This window comes from Rattus norvegicus, chromosome 6 (genome assembly GCF_021556685.1).
Source record: "Rattus norvegicus strain SHRSP/BbbUtx chromosome 6, alternate assembly SHRSP_T2T, whole genome shotgun sequence".
Classification (NCBI taxonomy): Eukaryota; Metazoa; Chordata; class Mammalia; order Rodentia; family Muridae; genus Rattus; species Rattus norvegicus.
Window position 1 is genome coordinate 41,790,620 of NC_141539.1, and position 21,803 is coordinate 41,812,422.

Below are 21,803 nucleotides of genomic sequence, written 5' to 3' on the forward strand. Positions count from 1 at the left end.
GGTCAGTTGTCTGGAAGATCTGCTCAAGGCAGCATGGCAGGAGGTAAGCATCAGTGGTCACTGAAGCTGAGAAAGCTCTCTGATCATAATCAGGACAATTAAGGGGACCATATAATTTATCACCCTAAATAGGACACTTTGGGGGTGAAAGGGAAGCTATTAATAATTACACCAGGGCAACAGGCATAAAATAGGACTGTCCCAGGCAAGTTGGAATTTATGGTCACCCTGTGATCATTAACTAGGAAATAGAGAGGCCCTCCTGCAGGGACATGTGAGCCTGGGCAGTGGGCATCCTATTTGCTTGGTTATATTCTAAGGCTTGCCCTGTAGGGGTCTCCAAGATTATATCCCACTGGATTGGAGGGAGCTTTTCTAAAAGCGGTGGATAGACATTGCAGGTCATCCATCCTTGAAGTAGACCTCACACTAACAGACAATGGGGCTGTGAGGACAAAGCAGAGGGATTGTTTCTCCATGTTTTCAGGTCCCACTCTAAGCTGAGAACCCTGGGTAGGAACTAAGACAGCAGGCAGGGGGTAAGAAAAGTGCTAGTAGCAGTGATTAAATGAGTCATGTGTCCCAGGTCTGTACATGTGGATATCCATAGTGTCATCTCAGATGTTGAATAAAGTCTGTCCTCAGTTCTCTAATAGATGAAAAGAACCAGCCATTCATATCGTTTAGATCAGAACAAGAAAGAGGAGGTGGATAATCTGAAAACAGTAAATGAAAAGAGGTTATGATCGATAGGCTTAATTGTAAGCTTGATTCCAATCTAAAGTCACTTGGAAAGGGAGTCTCAATCAAGAATCACATAGAACAGGTTGGTCAGTGGATCTCTGTGGGGAACTGTTTTGATTATATGAATTGATGTAGAATGACCCAGCCTACTGTGGGTGATACATTCTACAGGCAGAGAATCCCTGACTGTTTAAAGGTGTAAAAAGGATGTTAAATAATCCTTTTTACAACAAAGGCACGCATGCATTCACTTCTCTCTGCTCTTGACTGTGAACACAATGTCGTTAGCTGCTTCAAGTTCTGGCCTAGACTCCTCTACAACTCTATAACCTGGAATTTAAGCTAACCTCTCCCCAAAGACATTTTTTGGTCAGGAATTTTTTACAGAAACGGAAGTGAAATTGGGACTTGCATTCTCCATGATGGTTACCAAAATATCTCTTAGGATAGTGATTTTTAGACTTTTAGCACAGGAAAACTAAATCAAATGTTCAGAATATCAGTGTAAACTCTAGTGAGACTGAAGGTTCTAGGGTCCAGACTTCGACTTCCCTTCTTCCTTGTTCCAGCTTCATAGTGGTGCTAACAGATCCCCTAAATGGTGATGCTGGGATCACAGTTTGAGGATACCTACCCCTCAGAGGACACCTACTCCTCAGAGGTAACTGTCCTGAGCACTAATTTCCATGGCAGTGCAGAGTAGACACTGTGATACCACTTAGAGCTCAATCACCTTTGTTATCTTTTGTTAGCCTTCCTGTGACATACTTCAAATCTGAAAGTGGATACCAGTATACCACCAAGAAGAATGACTAGCCAATCCTAACTGAGGCCAAGATCTATCACACAAACTGTATTTGTACCCTGGACCACCCAAACTTTTCCACAGGCTCAACTTCTTGATTCCCGAGTCCTCTTTGCCTCCCCTACAGAGCAACCTTCCATCAATATCTATGAGGTCAAGGCTTCTCAGGTCTCCAGGATTGGCTGCCAAAGCTCCCATCACTGGTAGATGTTGATTGAGATCTAGGGACTGGGGTAGGGCCCAAGAGGCACTTCAGTACAAAATTTAAAGAGAATCATTGTCAAGATAGAGCTAACTGTCAGTTGGTCCTTTGCCTGCCTCACCCTGTTCTGGCCCTGCTGAGATGTCCGCTTGTTGAATGTCTACCCTTCCATACCCTTCTAGAGTGGAGCATCTTCCATTTTCCTAATGTCTAGTAGTTCTTGGTGGTACTGAAGGAACCGGCTGAATGACTAACTTTAATTTAAAAAAAAAACAAAACTATTTTTAATGATGGTTCTTAAATGCTTTTAACCTGACTTTTAGCCTACCACCTACCAGAGGTAGTAGAAAAGAAAGGATACAGGGGAAGTAGACCTGTTTAGAAAGGTTCTTTGGGGCAACTCCCATCTGTGTTGTCTAAAATTGGCAGTTCAGTTCACAAGTCAGCAGCAGCTCGATCCACTTGCAAACACTTCATGGATACACCAGCAATCCAGTTTGGTAGAGTCCAGATAGCAAACACAAATGAGCAGCAGTGGCACTACCTAGCAGAGACAGCCCTCAGCCTCAGCATGAGTCAACAGGAAGGACCTGGGCTGCCGGTACCATCGGGAGAAGCTCTTGGCTGTGCCTCTCTCAGTGAAGAGGCAAGACCAACAAGCATTGCACAGCTAGCTCTATAAGCAAGCCTAGCTCAGTCTCCTGCACTGTCCATCGAGTCCTATTTATGCCCTCCAAACATCACATGTCCTCCGCAGGTTTTGCCTCAGCATGTATCTTGCCTCAGCACATGTGTCTGTCTCAGGTGATGTCACTCTGCCAATCAGCCTGCGTTCACAGAATTGGCAGGAAGCTGCAGCACACTGCCAGAAGATTTTTGGTACATGTCTCTCTATGGAGTCCCAGTGAATGCAACTCAACTACGCAATGTAAGGCAGACCAATATATGCATGTTATCAACAAAGAATCCTCCACGTGCTTGCTTTAGCAGGACATCCTTTCACCTGTGTCTGCTTCAGCTAAATGTCTGCCTTAGTTTTTCACCTGTGTCCATTTTAGAAAAACACTTTATGTGTTTGCCCCAGCAAAATACCTTCCAACACAACTGACTTTCCAAAGGACTCTTAAGTTTCCATTTCAAATGACCATGTTCATGCGCTACTTTTAGTTATGTAAACAGTTGGTCTACCCCTCCGCCCCTTAACTGTAGGCACTGTTTTGGGAAGTTACGAATCTTTGGACATAGAACTTAGCTGGCAAGCATAGGGCCATAGGGATGGAGGAGACAGAAGGCTGTAGCCAAGTCTGTTCCCTCTAGCCTGATTTCCCTGTTTCCAGATTGGCCCAAATGTTAGCCACACCCTCCCTGCCTTTCAAATGAGTGAGACAGAATAAATATAAATCCTTTCTCCCTTAAATTACTTCTTATCAGGAATTTACTTGGTAAGGCACACACTCTCCCATGGAGATAGAGTGAATATGGAAGCCCATGATTATGATTCCTTACCAGAAAAGGCAGGCTACACATGGGTAGGGTTGATAATAAACTATGCACATATAACCTGAGGCAGCAAGGCTCCTGCCAGCCTGGCCACATCTTCTCCATTTTCTTCTGGGTCCATAAATGCCCTATTGGAGGAGACAGGTTAGAGCAGACACTGAAGTTTGTGACCCATCTGTTTCAAAAAGCATTTCAGTGTTCCTATAGCTGTTGAAGAATGTTAGTGGGAAAAAAAGGCAGTGAGAAGGGGTGTTATTCTAATCTTAGTTACGTTTTTATTGCTAAAGAGACACCATGACCAAGGCAATTTATAAAGCATTCAACTGGAATCTTGCTTACAGGAGAGTGAGACCATTATGGTGGGGCACATGGCAGTGGGCAGGCAGGCATGGTGCCAGAACAGTAATGGAAAGCTGATATCTGATCCACAGGTAGGAGGCAGAGGGAGAGCTAACTGGGGATACTATAAGCTTGCTTATGAAGCCCCAAAGCCCACTCCCCCAATGACATACCTCCTCCAACAAGGCCACACCTCCTAATCCTCTCTAAACAGTTCCACCGAACAGCTCAAAAAATATAAGCCTATAGTGGCCATTCTCACAGAGACCACCGCAATTCTGAGAGTGAGGCTGCTATTTATAGCTTTGGGCAGGATTTTGTCAAATGAACACCAGCTCCAGAGCAAGACCAACAGCAACAATAAAATAATAAAATTATGAATAGCATCAAGGGCTTTCTGCCCTCTTCTCATCATCTTCCTGCTGAGAAACAACTGACCCTGAGCTAGGCTCAGCATAATCTGAATCCCAGATACCTCTATCCCACTTTGCTAACCTGGAGCCAAATTTTTTAATCTGTTGTTATTGTTTGTTTATTTGTTTATTTGTTTGATTGAGACAGAGTCTCTAAACACAGCCCTAGCTGTCCTGGAACTCACTAGGTAAACTAGGCTGGCCTTGAACTCATAGTGATCTCCCCAGTGCTAGGATTAAAAGCATGGGACACTATGCCCAGCTAAATTCTTTAACCTTTTTAAACTTCAATTTCCCTACTTGTAAAATGTAAATATAATGGTTTTGAACTTGAGTTGTCTGGAGAATTCAATGACTATGTATACATCTATCCAAAGTGTCTTTGCATGTAAAACATGTGCTATAAAATCATTGGTCATTATCTTTTATCTTGTCCATCTTCTATATGATGTCATTGAGACTTTCAGTCACCCAGACCATGAGCACAGGAGCCAGGATTAGACTGGAGGACTGACTGTTTGACACCACCCAACCACCATCAATCAGTCCTGCATACCCGCAATATTATAGTGGGTACATTTTCTCATTCCCTATTCATGCTAGTAAGACAGGAATAAGAACTCCCATAGTAGCTGAGCAGTAATGGTGCACACCTTTAATCCCAGAACTCGGGAGGCAGAGGCAGGCAGATGTTTATGAGTTCTAAAGCCAGCCTAGTCTACTAAGAGAATTTCAGCGAAGCCAAGGTTACACAGAGAAACCCTGTCTCAAATAAGCAAACAAACACAAACAACAGAAGAATTCCCTTAGTACTAGCTGAATAACTGGTCTCGGGAATCTCCCATAGGACACAGCTGCTCCCTGACAGCTATGTGCACCTGTTTCTGTCAACACTTTTGATAGCACAGCCATGCCTTATCTCGAGCATGTTCGCACTGCAACAGATGCAGGCCTTGCCTGGTTAACTCCTCTCTACAAATGAAATAAGTGGAGAGAGCCCCTGGGCAGCACCCCACGAGCGAACTTGAGCCTCGGGATCACAGGTAAGACCAAATTTTCTGCTGCAAGAAAGCTGCCTGGTGAGCTTGGGACACACAGAAGCAGAATTTCTCTAGAACCGGGCACGTTCTGTGTTTACCGGAAGTCCCACACCCGCGGATCCCGGCCCGCAGCAGCTCTCTGCTCCCAGAGCCGGTGAGAGAGAGACCCAACCGCCTGGTCAGGTGGGCACTCCTGAGGCTGCAGAGCGGAAGAGACCACCAACACTGCTCACCCCTGCCCACATCCCTGGCCCAAGAGGAAACTGTATAAGGCCTCTGGGCTCCCGTGGGGGAGGGCCCAGGAGCGGCAGGACCCCTGCCACAGACACCGCCGGACCCTGAAGGAAACAGACCGGATAAACAGTTCTCTGCACCCAAATCCCGTGGGAGGGAGAGCTAAACCTTCAGAGAGGCAGACAGGCCTGGGAAACCAGAAGAGACTGCTCCCTGCACACACATCTCGGACGCCAGAGGAAAAAGCCAAAGACCATCTGGAACCCTGGTGCACTGAAGCTCCCGGAAGGGGCGGCACAGGTCTTCCTGGTTGCTGCCGCTGCAGAGAGCCCCTGGACAGCACCCCACGAGCAAACCTGAGCCTCGGGACCACAGGTAAGACCAAATTTTCTGCTGCAAGAAAGCTGCCTGGTGAACTCAAGACACAGGCCCACAGGAACAGCTGAAGACCTGTAGAGAGGAAAAACTACACGCCCGAAAGCAGAACACTCTGTCCCCATAACTGACTGAAAGAGAGGAAAACAGGTCTACAGCACTCCTGACACACAGGCTTATAGGACAGTCTAGCCACTGTCAGAAATAGCAGAACAAAGTAACACTAGAGATAATCTGATGGCGAGAGGCAAGCGCAGGAACCCAAGCAACAGAAACCAAGACTACATGCCATCATCGGAGCCCAATTCTCCCACCAAAACAAACATGGAATATCCAAACACACCAGAAAAGCAAGATCTAGTTTCAAAATCATATTTGATCATGATGCTGCAGGACTTCAGGAAAGACCTGAACACACTTAGGGAAGCACAGGAAAACATTAATAAACAAGTAAAAGCCTACAGAGAGGAATCGCAAAAATCCCTGAAAGAATTCCAGGAAAACACAATCAAACAGTTGAAGGAATTAAAAATGGAAATAGAAGCAATCAAGAAAGAACACATGGAAACAACCCTGGATATAGAAAACCAAAAGAAGAGACAAGGAGCTGTAGATACAAGCTTCACCAACAGAATACAAGAGATGGAAGAGAGAATCTCAGGAGCAGAAGATTCCATAGAAATCATTGACTCAACTGTCAAAGATAATGTAAAGCGGAAAAAGCTACTGGTCCAAAACATACAGGAAATCCAGGACTCAATGAGAAGATCAAACCTAAGGATAATAGGTATAGAAGAGAGTGAAGACTCCCAGCTCAAAGGACCAGTAAATATCTTCAACAAAATCATAGAAGAAAACTTCCCTAACCTAAAAAAAGAGATACCCATAGACATACAGGAAGCCTACAGAACTCCAAATAGATTGGACCAGAAAAGAAACACCTCCCGTCACATAATTGTCAAAACACCAAACGCACAAAATAAAGAAAGAATATTAAAAGCAGTAAGGGAAAAAGGTCAAGTAACATATAAAGGGAGACCTATCAGAATCACACCAGACTTCTCGCCAGAAACTATGAAGGCCAGAAGATCCTGGACTGATGTTATACAGTCCCTAAGAGAACACAAATGCCAGCCCAGATTACTGTATCCAGCAAAACTCTCAATTAACATTGATGGAGAAACCAAGATATTCCATGACAAAACCAAATTTACACAATATCTTTCTACAAATCCAGTACTACAAAGGATAATAAATGGTAAAGCCCAACATAAGGAGGCAAGCTATACCCTAGAAGAAGCAAGAAACTAATCGTCTTGGCAACAAAACAAAGAGAATGAAAGCACACAAACATAACCTCACATCAAATATGAATATAACGGGAAGCAATAATCACTATTCCTTAATATCTCTCAATATCAATGGCCTCAACTCCCCAATAAAAAGACATAGATTAACAAACTGGATACGCAACGAGGACCCTGCATTCTGCTGCCTACAGGAAACACACCTCAGAGACAAAGACAGACACTATCTCAGAGTGAAAGGCTGGAAAACAACTTTCCAAGCAAATGGTCAGAAGAAGCAAGCTGGAGTAGCCATTCTAATATCAAATAAAATCAATTTCCAACTAAAAGTCATCAAAAAAGATAAGGAAGGACACTTCATATTCATCAAAGGAAAAATCCACCAAGATGAACTCTCAATCCTAAATATCTATGCCCCAAATACAAGGGCACCTACATATGTAAAAGAAACCTTACTAAAGCTCAAAACACACATTGCACCTCACACAATAATAGTGGGAGATTTCAACACCCCACTCTCATCAATGGACAGATCATGGAAACAGAAATTAAACAGTGATGTAGACAGACTAAGAGAAGTCATGAGCCAAATGGACTTAACGGATATTTATAGAACATTCTATCCTAAAGCAAAAGGATATACCTTCTTCTCAGCTCCTCATGGTACTTTCTCCAAAATTGACCATATAATTGGTCAAAAAACGGGCCTCAACAGGTACAGAAAGATAGAAATAATCCCATGCGTGCTATCGGACCACCACGGCCTAAAACTGGTCTTCAATAACAATAAGGGAAGAATGCCCACATATACGTGGAAATTGAACAATGCTCTACTCAATGATAACCTGGTCAAGGAAGAAATAAAGAAAGAAATTAAAAACTTTTTAGAATTTAATGAAAATGAAGATACAACATACTCAAACTTATGGGACACAATGAAAGCTGTGCTAAGAGGAAAACTCATAGCGCTGAGTGCCTGCAGAAAGAAACAGGAAAGAGCATATGTCAGCAGCTTGACAGCACACCTAAAAGCTCTAGAACAAAAAGAAGCAAATACACCCAGGAGGAGTAGAAGGCAGGAAATAATCAAACTCAGAGCTGAAATCAACCAAGTAGAAACAAAAAGGACCATAGAAAGAATCAACAGAACCAAAAGTTGGTTCTTTGAGAAAATCAACAAGATAGATAAACCCTTAGCCAGACTAACGAGAGGACACAGAGAGTGTGTCCAAATTAACAAAATCAGAAATGAAAAGGGAGACATAACTACAGATTCAGAGGAAATTCAAAAAATCATCAGATCTTACTATAAAAACCTATATTCAACAAAATTTGAAAATCTTCAGGAAATGGACAATTTCCTAGACAGATACCAGGTATCGAAGTTAAATCAGGAACAGATAAACCAGTTAAACAACCCCATAACTCCTAAGGAAATAGAAGCAGTCATTAAAGGTCTCCCAACCAAAAAGAGCCCAGGTCCAGACGGGTTTAGTGCAGAATTCTATCAAACCTTCATAGAAGACCTCATACCAATATTATCCAAACTATTCCACAAAATTGAAACAGATGGAGCCCTACCGAATTCCTTCTATGAAGCCACAATTACTCTTATACCTAAACCACACAAAGACACAACAAAGAAAGAGAACTTCAGACCAATTTCCCTTATGAATATCGACGCAAAAATACTCAATAAAATTCTGGCAAACCGAATTCAAGAGCACATCAAAACAATCATCCACCATGATCAAGTAGGCTTCATCCCAGGCATGCAGGGATGGTTTAATATACGGAAAACCATCAACGTGATCCATTATATAAACAAACTGAAAGAACAGAACCACATGATCATTTCATTAGATGCTGAGAAAGCATTTGACAAAATTCAACACCCCTTCATGATAAAAGTCCTGGAAAGAATAGGAATTCAAGGCCCATACCTAAACATAGTAAAAGCCATATACAGCAAACCAGTTGCTAACATTAAACTAAATGGAGAGAAACTTGAAGCAATCCCACTAAAATCAGGGACTAGACAAGGCTGCCCACTCTCTCCCTACTTATTCAATATAGTTCTTGAAGTTCTAGCCAGAGCAATCAGACAACAAAAGGAGATCAAAGGGATACAGATCGGAAAAGAAGAGGTCAAAATATCACTATTTGCAGATGACATGATAGTATATTTAAGTGATCCCAAAAGTTCCACCAGAGAACTACTAAAGCTGATAAACAACTTCAGCAAAGTGGCTGGGTATAAAATTAACTCAAATAAATCAGTTGCCTTCCTCTATACAAAAGAGAAACAAGCCGAGAAAGAAATTAGGGAAACGACACCCTTCATAATAGACCCAAATAATATAAAGTACCTCGGTGTGACTTTAACCAAGCAAGTAAAAGATCTGTACAATAAGAACTTCAAGACACTGAGGAAAGAAATTGAAGAAGACCTCAGAAGATGGAAAGATCTCCCATGCTCATGGATTGGCAGGATTAATATGGTAAAAATGGCCATTTTACCAAAAGCAATCTACAGATTCAATGCAATCCCCATCAAAATACCAATCCAATTCTTCAAAGAGTTAGACAGAACAATTTGCAAATTCATCTGGAATAACAAAAAACCCAGGATAGCTAAAGCTATCCTCAACAATAAAAGGACTTCAGGGGGAATCACTATCCCTGAACTCAAGCAGTATTACAGAGCAATAGTGATAAAAACTGCATGGTATTGGTACAGAGACAGACAGATAGACCAATGGAATAGAATTGAAGACCCAGAAATGAACCCACACACCTATGGTCACTTGATTTTTGACAAAGGAGCCAAAACCATCCAATGGAAAAAAGATAGCATTTTCAGCAAATGGTGCTGGTTCAACTGGAGGGCAACATGTAGAAGAATGCAGATCGATCCATCCTTATCACCCTGTACAAAGCTTAAGTCCAAGTGGATCAAGGACCTCCACATCAAACCAGACACACTCAAACTAATAGAAGAAAAACTAGGGAAGCATCTGGAACACATGGGCACTGGAAAAAATTTCCTGAACAAAACACCAATGGCTTATGCTCTAAGATCAAGAATCGACAAATGGGATCTCATAAAACTGCAAAGCTTCTGTAAGGCAAAGGACACTGTGGTTAGGACAAAACGGCAACCAACAGATTGGGAAAAGATCTTTACCAATCCTACAACAGATAGAGGCCTTATTTCCAAAATATACAAAGAACTCAAGAAGTTAGACCGCAGGGAAACAAATAACCCTATTAAAAAATGGGGTTCAGAGCTAAACAAAGAATTCACAGCTGAGGAATGCCGAATGGCTGAGAAACACCTAAAGAAATGTTCAACATCTTTAGTCATAAGGGAAATGCAAATCAAAACAACCCTGAGATTTCACCTCACACCAGTGCGATTGGCTAAGATCAAAAACTCAGGTGACAGCAGATGCTGGCGAGGATGTGGAGAAAGAGGAACACTCCTCCATTGTTGGTGGGATTGCAGACTGGTAAAACCATTCTGGAAATCAGTCTGGAGGTTCCTCAGAAAATTGGACATTGAACTGCCTGAGGATCCAGCTATACCTCTCTTGGGCATATACCCAAAAGATGCCTCAACATATAAAAGAGACACGTGCTCCACTATGTTCATCGCAGCCTTATTTATAATAGCCAGAAAATGGAAAGAACCCAGATGCCCTTCAACAGAGGAATGGATACAGAAAATGTGGTACATCTACACAATGGAATATTACTCAGCTATCAAAAACAACGAGTTTATGAAATTCGTAGGCAAATGGTTGGAACTGGAAAATATCATCCTGAGTGAGCTAACCCAATCACAGAAAGACATACATGGTATGCACTCATTGATAAGTGGCTATTAGCCCAAATGCTTGAATTACCCTAGATCCCTAGAACAAACGAAACTCAAGACGGATGATCAAAATGTGAATGCTTCACTCCTTCTTTAAATGAGGAAAAAGAATACCCTTGGCAGGGAAGGGAGAGGCAAAGATTAAAACAGAGACTGAAGGAACACCCATTCAGAGCCTGCCCCACATGTGGCCCATACATATACAGCCACCCAATTAGACAAGATGGATGAAGCAAAGAAGTGCAGACCAACAGGAGCCGGATGTAGATCGCTCCTGAGAGACACAGCCAGAATACAGCAAATATAGAGGCGAATGCCAGCAGCAAACCACTGAACTGAGAATAGGTCCCCTATTGAAGGAATCAGAGAAAGAACTGGAAGAGCTTGAAGGGGCTCGAGACCCCAAAAGTACAACAATGCCAAGCAACCAGAGCTTCCAGGGACTAAGCCACTACCTAAAGACTATACATGGACTGACCCTGGACTCTGACCCCATAGGTAGCAATGAATATCCTAGTAAGAGCACCAGTGGAAGGGGAAGCCCTGGGTCCTGCTAAGACTGAACCCCCAGTGAACTAGACTATGGGGGAGGGCGGCAATGGGGGGAGGGTTGGGAGGGGAACACCCATAAGGAAGGGGAGGGGGGAGGGGGATGTTTGCCCGGAAACCGGGAAAGGGAATAACACTCGAAATGTATATAAGAAATACTCAAGTACATAAAAAAAAAAAAAAAAAAAAAAAAAAAAAAAAAAAAAAAAAAAAAAGAAAGAAATAAGTGAGTTTTAAGCAATAAAGGACTCTGGGCTTCAGTGTGGCAGACGCTTCCTAGAATAGGGACTCAAGCCCCCTTCTCCATAAACCAGCCCTTTCCACTCACATTTTTCTGCAAACATTCCCTCCTTTCAGGTCAAGCAACAACACTCACAGGCAGAAACCCTGGGACACTATCTACCCCCCCCCCGAGACCCCCGAAATGCTCTGCAGGCAGCATCTCTAAATCTGCTTCACATTCCTGGAACCGAGACCAGAGGCCCTGACAATGCACCTGAGAAAGGTAAGTCTCCAGCCCAGTCTTGCTGTCAGGTTATGTATAGCATGTCCTTGTAAATAATTCTATTTCCTGCCCTCTTTCCCAGCTTCCAGGGTACACCTAGGATTTTCAAGGTCTCCCAAATCCTCTGTATTTTGCCCTCCCTTCACCCCACATAATGGTTCTCAATTGTATGCCAGGAAAGGGCAGTTTTACAGCCTTCTTCTCAAGGAATTAAACTGAAGGCCAATCCTTTAAGCCATTGGATGAAGTAGCACCCTGGGTATGGTCCTTTTCTTTCTAGGTTCAAGTTCCTTTCACTTGAAATTGGGACAGGGTATGCTGCTCCTATACTAATTTGCTTTAAGAAATAGATACACACCCACCGAATGGCTCGTCGAGTAAAGGCGCACGCTGTAAACATTTCTCGTTCCTTAACAGCATCGCAAGGATGTCTCTGCAGTCGGCTAACTTAAGCAACGTCATGCCTTTCGAATGGGAGGAAACATCAGCAGATGCGTACCCCAGAAGGCACCTGGAGGAGAGTCAGGGCAGGCCCTAGTGAGGGAAAAACCCATGCTTGCCTCTGACGAAGCACAGTTCCCACATAGGCCATGTACCCCCCCACTTCCCCTATATTCTTTCTCTCCCCAAAACTAACATTTCCCAACATTTCCTCAAGGACTCACCCCAGTTGACACATTCCAGCTGCACTTCTGTCCTCAGAATTTGGTTTCTTTTTTTCCATTGTATTTCACAGCCTTGGATTAAAGACAGACATTCAACCTGAGTGCCAGTAGGATCAATTACTGGTAATCATTCTATGCCATCTAAAGATTTCGTTTAGTAAGAATTTCTTAAAGCACTTGAGAGTCTTGTGGGGGCTCAAATGGAGTAAACAGTGATCATTCATTCTTACCTTCAAAGCCTGGTGTTTTGTGACACTATGTTAATCAAAGGGTAAGTTCTCCCTAGCATGGAGATCCTGGGGTGCTTCCTGAATGAGGTGTCCTTTTAAAAAGGATATTGGAGGGGGATGAATTTAAATGTAAATATGAGAGAAAATTCATGGCAGTTACAAAAAGGCTCAGAAAGAAATGCCACAAGGCAGAAACATACTCAAAGATTTGCAGTAAGCAGTGCCTAGACTTAGCTAGAAAATGAATGGAAGAAGCTGCTGGGGTTAACATACATGAAATCTCGTTTATAAAGTTCGTTAATCTTGCAAATGTTATGTGTGATTTTTCAAGGGTAGAAAAGCAAACAGGGGATTTTAATGCCACTACTAAGAATTATGTTCCTGGCCAATTAGGAGCCAACAAAAGGCTCAGGAGCAACAAATTTAGGGAGCCTGCCTGGTAAGGTCACACTGGGGCTTGGGAAGGACCTTCTGAAGGCATCTGATGGGGAGGCTATGATAAAAAACTCAAATACACAGAGTGGCTACAAAGAGCTGATGGATTTCTGACCCAAGGCAGGAAGGCACTGCAGAGGCAAAATTGTCATTGTGGGTGGCTATAAAATAAAGCAATAACCAGAGAGTGTGGAGCCAGGAGAACCTGGCTGCATAGTTACAAAGACACAAATATTCCCCATCCCCATCAACTCACCTCTCCTGAGGGCAATGAGCTCAGTTTTTCACTGGGATGAAGACGCAGGTGCCTCCTGTTCTCGCTGGCTGTAAGGGAGAAATGAAATTCCATACCACAGCCAGAATGTTGCTGGTGTCTGCTGACTCCCTTCTCTACTGTCAGAAATCGAAATCTGGGAAGGGAGAGTCTTTACCCAGAGGCCACAGTTGAAGTACACACCATTGCCTTCAAGTCAACATTCTGTCTGTGTTTCCAGGCCTCTGTGGCCTTCCTTTTATTATATGTCACGTAAAAAGAAAGACAAAACTAAAGAGAAAAGGGGTGTATTAGTCAATCACATTCAGAAATTACACCTGTGAGATATAACAGTGGAACATCATGGAAAAAAAGGAAAGAAGGAAGAAGGGAGGGAGGGAGAGAAGGAGGAAAGAAAGAGAAAGACAGAAAGGAAGGAAGGAAGAGAGAGAGAGAGAGAGAGAGAGAGAGAGAGAGAGAGAAAGGAAGAAAGAAAGAATGGAAGAAAGAAAGAAAGAAAGAAAGAAAGAAAGAAAGAAAGAAAGAAAGAAAGAAAGGAAGAAAGAAAGATTTTAAAACAATATATTCTTCCTTTGAATCTCAAGCAGTGGTTCTCAACCTTCCTAATGCTGTGACACTTTAAGACAATTCCTCATATTGTGGTGACCCCCCCAACCATAAAATTATTCTCATTGCTCCTTCATAACTGTAATCTTGCTAGTTATGAATCATAATGTAAATATTTGATATACGGGATATATGTTATGCAAACCCCAAACGGGTCGAGACCCACAGGTGGAAAACCATTAGGCTAAACAGGTGTTTATCTGCTGCATTAGAGACATGCCTATATTTTTCTCACTGTGTCTGTCTGATGTCTTGACCTTGTATAATGCAGCAAGCTAAAGACACATTTCCAGATGGCTCCTGACTATAGAGAACAGGCAACAAATCAAGGTCCCTCAGGCTCCTTGACCAAAAGGGAATTGATGTTTTCTTTGCTGGCTTAAGCAGGCCTCTAGCCACTAAGAACCTGCATTCCTTCATCAGACACATCTTGCAGGGTGAAGAAGCCCACTACTAGGAAGTAAGAAGTTCACTGACAGCTAGAAACGAAGGGAAGACAAGATCACTGGCCTGGATCGATAGGCGTTATTGGCCTTCCATGGGAAGATCAGAATTAGTATCTGTTTACATCCTAGCTCTGGATGTGTTCCTAGCCAGCTTCCGTATGATTCTGAAGGCTTGTTAGTGAATTGTTGACAGCAGTAGCTGCTGTTTAGAGAATTAAAGGAGATGGTAGGTCTAAAATGCCTTGAAGAAAAGAAAGTGTGTTCTAATGGGAGAGATGACTTTGATGGAACTGGCTCCCAGAGCATTAACCTTTACTGGTAGGCTCAGGGAAGAATGAGCTGTCAGATAGAATAGACATACTTGGAACATTCCTCATGGTTCCATTCCACAAGCTGCCCTGTTCCACATTCCCTATACCAACACACAAGCACACGCGCGCGCGGGCGCGCGCGCGCACACACACACACACACACACACACAGAGAGAGAGAGAGAGAGAGAGAGAGAAAGAGAAAGAGAGAGAGAGACTCAAGCATTCTGAGAACTTACCACCATCTCAGATATGCCATCCTAAGTGTGCCAAAGAGTCACCATTGACTAATGCACTGTGTGAACGCACGCAAGCTGTATGTCCATGCCTCATTCTCTCTCATAAGTGGAAAGTAAAAGCAGTTGACAGGTAGAATCATATGAGAAATGATCTAAGAAATAAAGTGCCAAACATCATGCCTGATCTAAGTACTGACCCATTCTTGCCTACCTACTCCTGCCCTGGGATGGCTTAAATACTTACCTACTAGCCATAAATCTTGGGTGAGCCATAATTAATGTGACAAGTTTCTCCAGTCCCTTTATGTGTGATTTTTATCCTGCCTTGAACAGAAAAGACTGTGTCTAATACCTACATTCTTCTGCTTTGGAAAAAAAGAAAAGAAAAAAATCAAAACTCTAGAAATAATCAGTTCAGGGAGGTGACTTAATGGAGACCTTACTACTAACTCCAGCAGTCATGACCAACATAGTGATGTTTCAATCCATGACACATTGCCTGTAAGACAATGATCTTGTGTGTGTGTGTATACATAATTCATACATACATACATACATACATACATACATACATACATCATACACACACATATATATGTATCCCAGTAACACAGTATCCATGTAAGTTTATACAATACATTATATATTGTTTTCACAACTATAAAATCATGTAATAATAAGTATATCAGTTGGGGTTCCTTTGTTAAACAATGTGCTACTATTTGAACGCACCCATACATATCAAGTCTGATCTACAAGCCCACCCTTCGGAGTCAGAAAAAAGAAAGCCTCAACTGGAAGTCATTGCAGAATAAATAAAGCCCTCCCCACAGGGGATAACCCACCTTTGTTATAAAAGGTGGATCCGACTCTCTCCTCTGGGTGAAGGAAGAAAAGCTACAGGACTCCTTTAAGGTTAATGACACACGGCAGGCTAAGAACCTGGAATGCAGGGCTGAGAACAGTCAGTGACTTCTGTCCCCCAAGAAAGCCATGAGCATCATACATGTCAGGAAAAGGAGGGTACAGAATGCCAGAATCTAAACTGTCCTCCGAGGACCCTCGAGGCGTATGCTGAAGCCTGGAGGATGTTGGCTATACTTGGGAGCACCTTGGGCAGGGCAGTGCTGTGGCAGATAAGTGAGCACACAGGATGAAGTTGTACAGAGAAGTCTGAATTCGAGAAGACTGGGCTCAGTCCAGTATGGGAGGTTACTAGCAAGGAGCCAGGAGATGCTTTGAGACCATCAAAGATCGCTGGCCACACCCTCTCGATTGTATGCAGGTGCATTTGTCTGGGGAAGCATTTGTAGCTCCCTTGTATAGTCAGACATTCTCTACACTTCCAGATTAGGGGCAGATACACAACCCCCTGCACTGGCTACAGATGGGCAGGCAGAGTGTCTCTGGACACATCCTCCCGGGGAGTAGCCCACTGCTCTCAGAAGCTGCCTCTTACTGCTGTTATCATCTGGGAAACCGGGACTCACCATGCCCAGCCTAGAAGCTTCGTGTTGGTAGAAATGCATTATGAAAAGGACGCACCTCAGAGAGATAGCAGGGTCACTAATGGGGAGCATGTGTCTCCCCAGAACCTTCCCCTAAGAGCTTGTAGATTATTCATGGTTAGTAAGAGGGCAAGTTTTCCCCCAAAGGAGAACCCACTGCCTGAGAACTAGCAGCTCAGGCTGGAGGAGAACATCCCAGGAACAGCCCGGAGTGTGACGGCAGGTGGCATGAAATGTCCATCTTAGAAGCCTGAGGGCTGAAGAAGGCCTCTAGGGAGCTGGGAGCCAGGCGGGGGCCAGGTCTGCCAGGCCTATCTCCTCCCGCAGCAGGCACTGATGGCGGCGCCCCAGCCTGCAGGCAGATGTGGCTATCTAATAAATAATTTACACTCTCCAGGAAATGGACCGCAGAGATGCCAAAGCCATTAGAGGCCCTGCTGATGGGGAAGGAGAGAGGGAAGAGAGGAAAACACTGAGGGCTTGAGTTGAGCAGCCATTCAAGGGCTCTATCCTTCCCAGGTCTTAGCCTTCGGGTCTTCAAGCAAGCCTACGCCACATTCTCGTCTGAATTCACAAAAGTCCTGTGGAGTCTGGATTGGTACCTGTACTGTCCATACAAGGAAGAATGAGGCTCAGAGACATAGAACCTCCCACTGGGATGCTGGGTAGCCAAGTCAGAAAACCAGGCCCACTGACCCTGAGTGGCCTCTGAGCAGAAGGTATTTTGACAAGAACTCATACTCTTCATTTTATTGTTATCCTAAAACAAATGCTTAGAAGCAACAGGGTGTTGTTCCTGGATGAGAGCAAGGCCTTGCTTTCCCCTCAGTCCTCCTTGCCAGGTTCCCAGAACCCATGCCTCTATGCAGACCCACTGGAAGGGCCGATCTGTAAAGGACATAAATGTGATGATTATATCCATGAGGTAAAGAGAGGAGTGACTTGCTTTAATCCAGACATGAGAACATAGCCCCTTTCTGCTTTGAAAGGCTGCTTCTGATATCTGACCTGGTCCCCAACTTCAGTGTTTACCCCATTTAAAAGGAGAAGAGTTCCACCAAAGAAGCAACGGAAATGGTCTCAGCACCTGCACAGAGTCCAGGAGTATTCCATCAGTGGCCTGCACAAAGCCAGTACAAACATGCCCGCACACACCCTGTCTGTCTCCCACAGCAAGGACAATCGCGGATGCTTCCATACAAACAGAGAAAGCAAGCTATGGGGTGAAAACAAAGCCGTGGCAGCAAAACTGAGCTGTGGCCCTGCACTGTGGCGGAGAAACGCAGTGCGTCTCCAGGGGAGACACAAGGGTCTGAGGTTTTATCGATCAGTTCTCAGAAAGGAGGCCAGTGCTGCTGGAGAGGTGTTGATGTATGTTCGTTCTCTCTCTCTCTCTCTCTCTCTCTCTCTCTCTCTCTCTCTCTCGTGTGTGTGTGTGTGTGTGTGTGTGTGTCCGCATGTGTGCACATGCACTCGAGTGTGTGCACCTGTCTATCTCTGTGTCTCTGTCTCTCTGTCTCTTTGTCTCTGTCTCCCTGTCTCTCTCTCATGTGTGTGTGCACCTGACTGACTATCTCTGTGTTTGTCTCTCTCTTTGTCTCTTTGTCTCTGTCTCCCTGTCTCTCTCTCATGTGTGTGTGTGTGCACCTGACTGTCTATCTCTGTGTTTGTCTCTCTCTTTGTCTCTGTCTCTCTATCTCTCTCTCTGTGTCTATCCCTGTCTTTCTGTCTCTCTGTCTCCCTCCCCCCATCTCTCTCTGTGTACGTGTGTGTGTGTGTGTGTGTGTGTGTGTGTGTGTGTGCGTGTGTGTGTGTGTGTGTGTGCGTGTGTGCGTGTGTGTGTGCACACAGAAGCATTTATGCATCGTGGAGGCACCACCTCTGTGTGTGCGTAGGCAATACCAATCCCAGAGTATCATCTTTCAAGGCTGCCAGAACAAACACAGCAAACATCAGAGATTTAGTCTGTCACAGTTCTAAAGCAGTGAGTGTCAAGGTGTCAGATGATTATGTCCCCTCCCTGCCAACACACACACACACACACACACACACACACACACACACACACACACAGAGCCCTGAGGGGAAGATCATTCCCAGCTCCTTCCAGCTTGTCACAGCATCCCCTCTAGCATCTGTCCCCATGGTCAAATGGCCTTCTCTTTGTGTTTCTGTGTCCCCATTTCCCTCTTGTAATAAAGACACCAGTCATCCTAAACAGAGGCCCAACCTACTCCATTGTGATCTCAACTTAGCTCATGACATCTTCGGTGACCTTACTTCCAAAGAAAGACACATTCTGAGGTCCTGAGAGTTAAGGCTCAAACATAACTTTCTGGAGAGACATAATTCAAGTCTAATACTATAGCAAATGGGAATGCCTTGGTCCTAAGGGTTGGGTAAGAATCAATTAACCCAGGCTTCCTTGACCATCCTGCTGGGGACTAAGAAGGCTTCTCTGTAGCAGCCCAGGCAGAGGAATCCCGGCCACACACAAGGGAACACTGGACAGAGGCCACAGCAGCAGTGGAGCTAGGCCCACTGCTTCACCAACCGCTTTTGAAGGGTTGGCAAATGGCTTGCTCATCTATGGAAGTCACAGATCTTTGTTCTTTCACGTTCCAGAGCTAAACAAGGGGACGTCTTTGATTCAGTAGATTCTCTGCAGAGTTGTTTTCTTTGAGACAGGGACTCGTGAACCCTAAGCTGGTCTCAAAGTCTGTGTAGTCAGGAATGACATTGAACTTCTGACCCTCCTGCCTCCACTCCGTGAGTGCTGGGATTGTAAGTGTGCACTACTGAACCTGGTTTATGCAGTAATGGGATTAAACCCAGGGCTTCATTCACGCTGCAGGCACTGAACAGAGCCACGCCTACAACCAGAGAATACCTTTCCATTACAGCATCTTCCTGAAGTGGTATCATACTGTATTTCCTCAAGTGACGCCACATCTGGATACTAAGATCTTATCTCAAAGAAAACCAATTTATAAACAACAACAACAAAAAGCTATAAATTAAAAAGTAAAAGGAAGCCAGGCAGTGATGGTGCACACCTTTAATCCCTATACACAGGAGGCAGAGTAAGGTTGATCTCTGTGAGTTCCAGGCCAGCCTGCTATGTAAAGCAAGTTCCAAGACAGTCAGGAGTGTTATTACATAGAGAAGCCCTGTCTTGAAAGAAAAAAAAATGTTTAAGAAAAAAAGATGTCTGGAAAGATATCTCAGGACTTATGAATATTGCCTACCTATGTAGAGAATGCAAGTTCAATTTCTAGCACCCACATGGCAGCTAACAATGGTTTGTAACTCCAGTTCCAGGGGATCCAATGTCCTTTACTGGTCTCTGTAGGCATCCAGGCATGCATGTGGTGAACAGTCATCCACACAGGAGAAATACCCAAATAAATAAAATAAGTTTTGTTGTTGTTGTTTGTTTGTTAGAAGAAGAAGAAGAGGAGGAGGAGGAGAAGGAAGAGGAGGAGGAGGAGGAATAGGAGGAGGAAGAGGGGGAGGAAGAGGAGGAGGAGGAGGAAGAAGAGGAGGAGGAATAGGAGGAGGAAGAGGAGGAAGGAGAGGAGGAAGGAGAGGAGGAGGGAGAGGAGGAGGAAGAGGAGGAGGGAGAGGAGGAGGGAGAGGAGGAGGAAGAGGAGGAGGAAGAGGAGGAGGAAGAGGAGGAGGAAGAGGAGGAGGGAGAGGAGGAGGAAGAGGAGGAGGAAGAGGAGGAGGAAGAGGAGGAGGGAGAGGAGGAGGAAGAGGAGGAGGAAGAGGAGGAGGAAGAGGAGGAGGGAGAGGAGGAGGAAGAGGAGGAGGGAGAGGAGGAGGAAGAGGAGGAGGGAGAGGAGGAGGAAGAGGAGGAGGAAGAGGAGGAGGAAGAGGAGGAGGAGGGAGAGGAGGAGGAAGAGGAGGAGGAGGAAGAGGAGGGAGAGGAGGAGGAAGAGGAGGAGGAGGAAGAGGAGAGGAGGAAGAGGAGGAAGAGGTAAAGGAGGAGGAAGAGGAGAGGAGGAGGAAGAAGAGAGGAGGAGGAAGAGGAGGAAGAGGAGGAGGAGGAGGAAGAAGAGAGGAGGAGGAGGAGGAAGAGGAGGGGGAGGAAGAAGAGAGGAGGGGGAGGAGGAAGAGGAGGGGGAGGAGGAAGAAGAGAGGAGGAGGAAGAAGAGAGGAGGAGGAGGAGGAGGAAGAGGAGGGGGGAGGAGGAGGAGGAGGAGGAGGAGGAGGAGGAGGAGGAGGAGGAGGAGGAGGAGGAGACAAAACCAAGTGTGTTTGATACCCTGGAGTAAGAACAGAAGAAGTGAGCTAGCCTCCAAGCGCTCTCTGTATCTCTCATATTAACTACCTCTCTCTATCTACCTCAATATAGATGCACAGCCAATAAATATATACAAATCTGGGCCCTTTTGACAGGTGGCTTAACAGGTAGCACACTGAGGCATCCCATGACCCTCCAGGCAAGTAATGAGACTCAAAAACTCTCCAGCATCCTATACCAAGGAATTGGAAAACTAAAGGCTGACTGCCATACACACATAGTTCACAAGATTATTGAAAACCCCCAAGCCACCCTGCCTGATGGCACCCAATTTTCTCTTGGTCACTGTAGGTCCTTGCACTGCTTGAAAATTGAATCCTTCAATGCTCCTACCATTCACATAAAACAAGCCTCAGGGCACAAAGCCACCAAGTTCAGGACCCTGCAGAAAACTACACATTTCAGGGTCCACATGTCCATGGGTAGAAGGACTATGTGACAGAACCCTGGCAGTGCCACCTTGGTGACAGCTGCGACAACAGCCAAGACAGGCAGCCTATTATATAGGCTCTTATAGGAGATGACAGTTTCCCCGCTGCACAGCCTATGTCCCATGAGAGAACAGCAGTAGCTAGGCTGTTCACAAAGAACCTTGTTGTCAATATCAATATCTAGCCATGAGCAGTCAGTCCACCAACACGGAAAACTAAAGCCCAGACCACATTGAAAATGTTCAATCAATCTCACACTCAAAGAGATGATAATAAAAGCGACAAGTCATTATTACTAAAATATCTATACCGGGAGCCAGTGAGGTGGCTCAGCGGGTAAAGGCACTTGCCACCAAGGCTGGTGACCTGGATTCGATCCCTGAGATTCACATGGGACAAAGAGAACCGATCCTCTGACACTTGTGTGCTGTGGGCTCCTGTGTGCGCACATATGCACTAA

General features: G+C 44.6%; 1 long non-coding RNA gene across 4 annotated transcripts in view; it reads left to right on the forward strand.

The window, feature by feature from the left end:
* Window positions 1-12,659, forward strand: part of LOC134479117 (uncharacterized) — a 60,885-nt gene extending 48,226 nt beyond the window's left edge. For all 4 annotated transcript variants that reach the window (XR_015622271.1, XR_015622270.1, XR_015622269.1 and 1 more), the window contains 2 exons: window positions 11,746-11,893; window positions 12,311-12,659. This is a non-coding gene — a long non-coding RNA (uncharacterized LOC134479117). The remainder of the gene's footprint in view (window positions 1-11,745; window positions 11,894-12,310) is intronic.
* The last annotated feature ends 9,144 nt before the right edge of the window (window positions 12,660-21,803 follow it).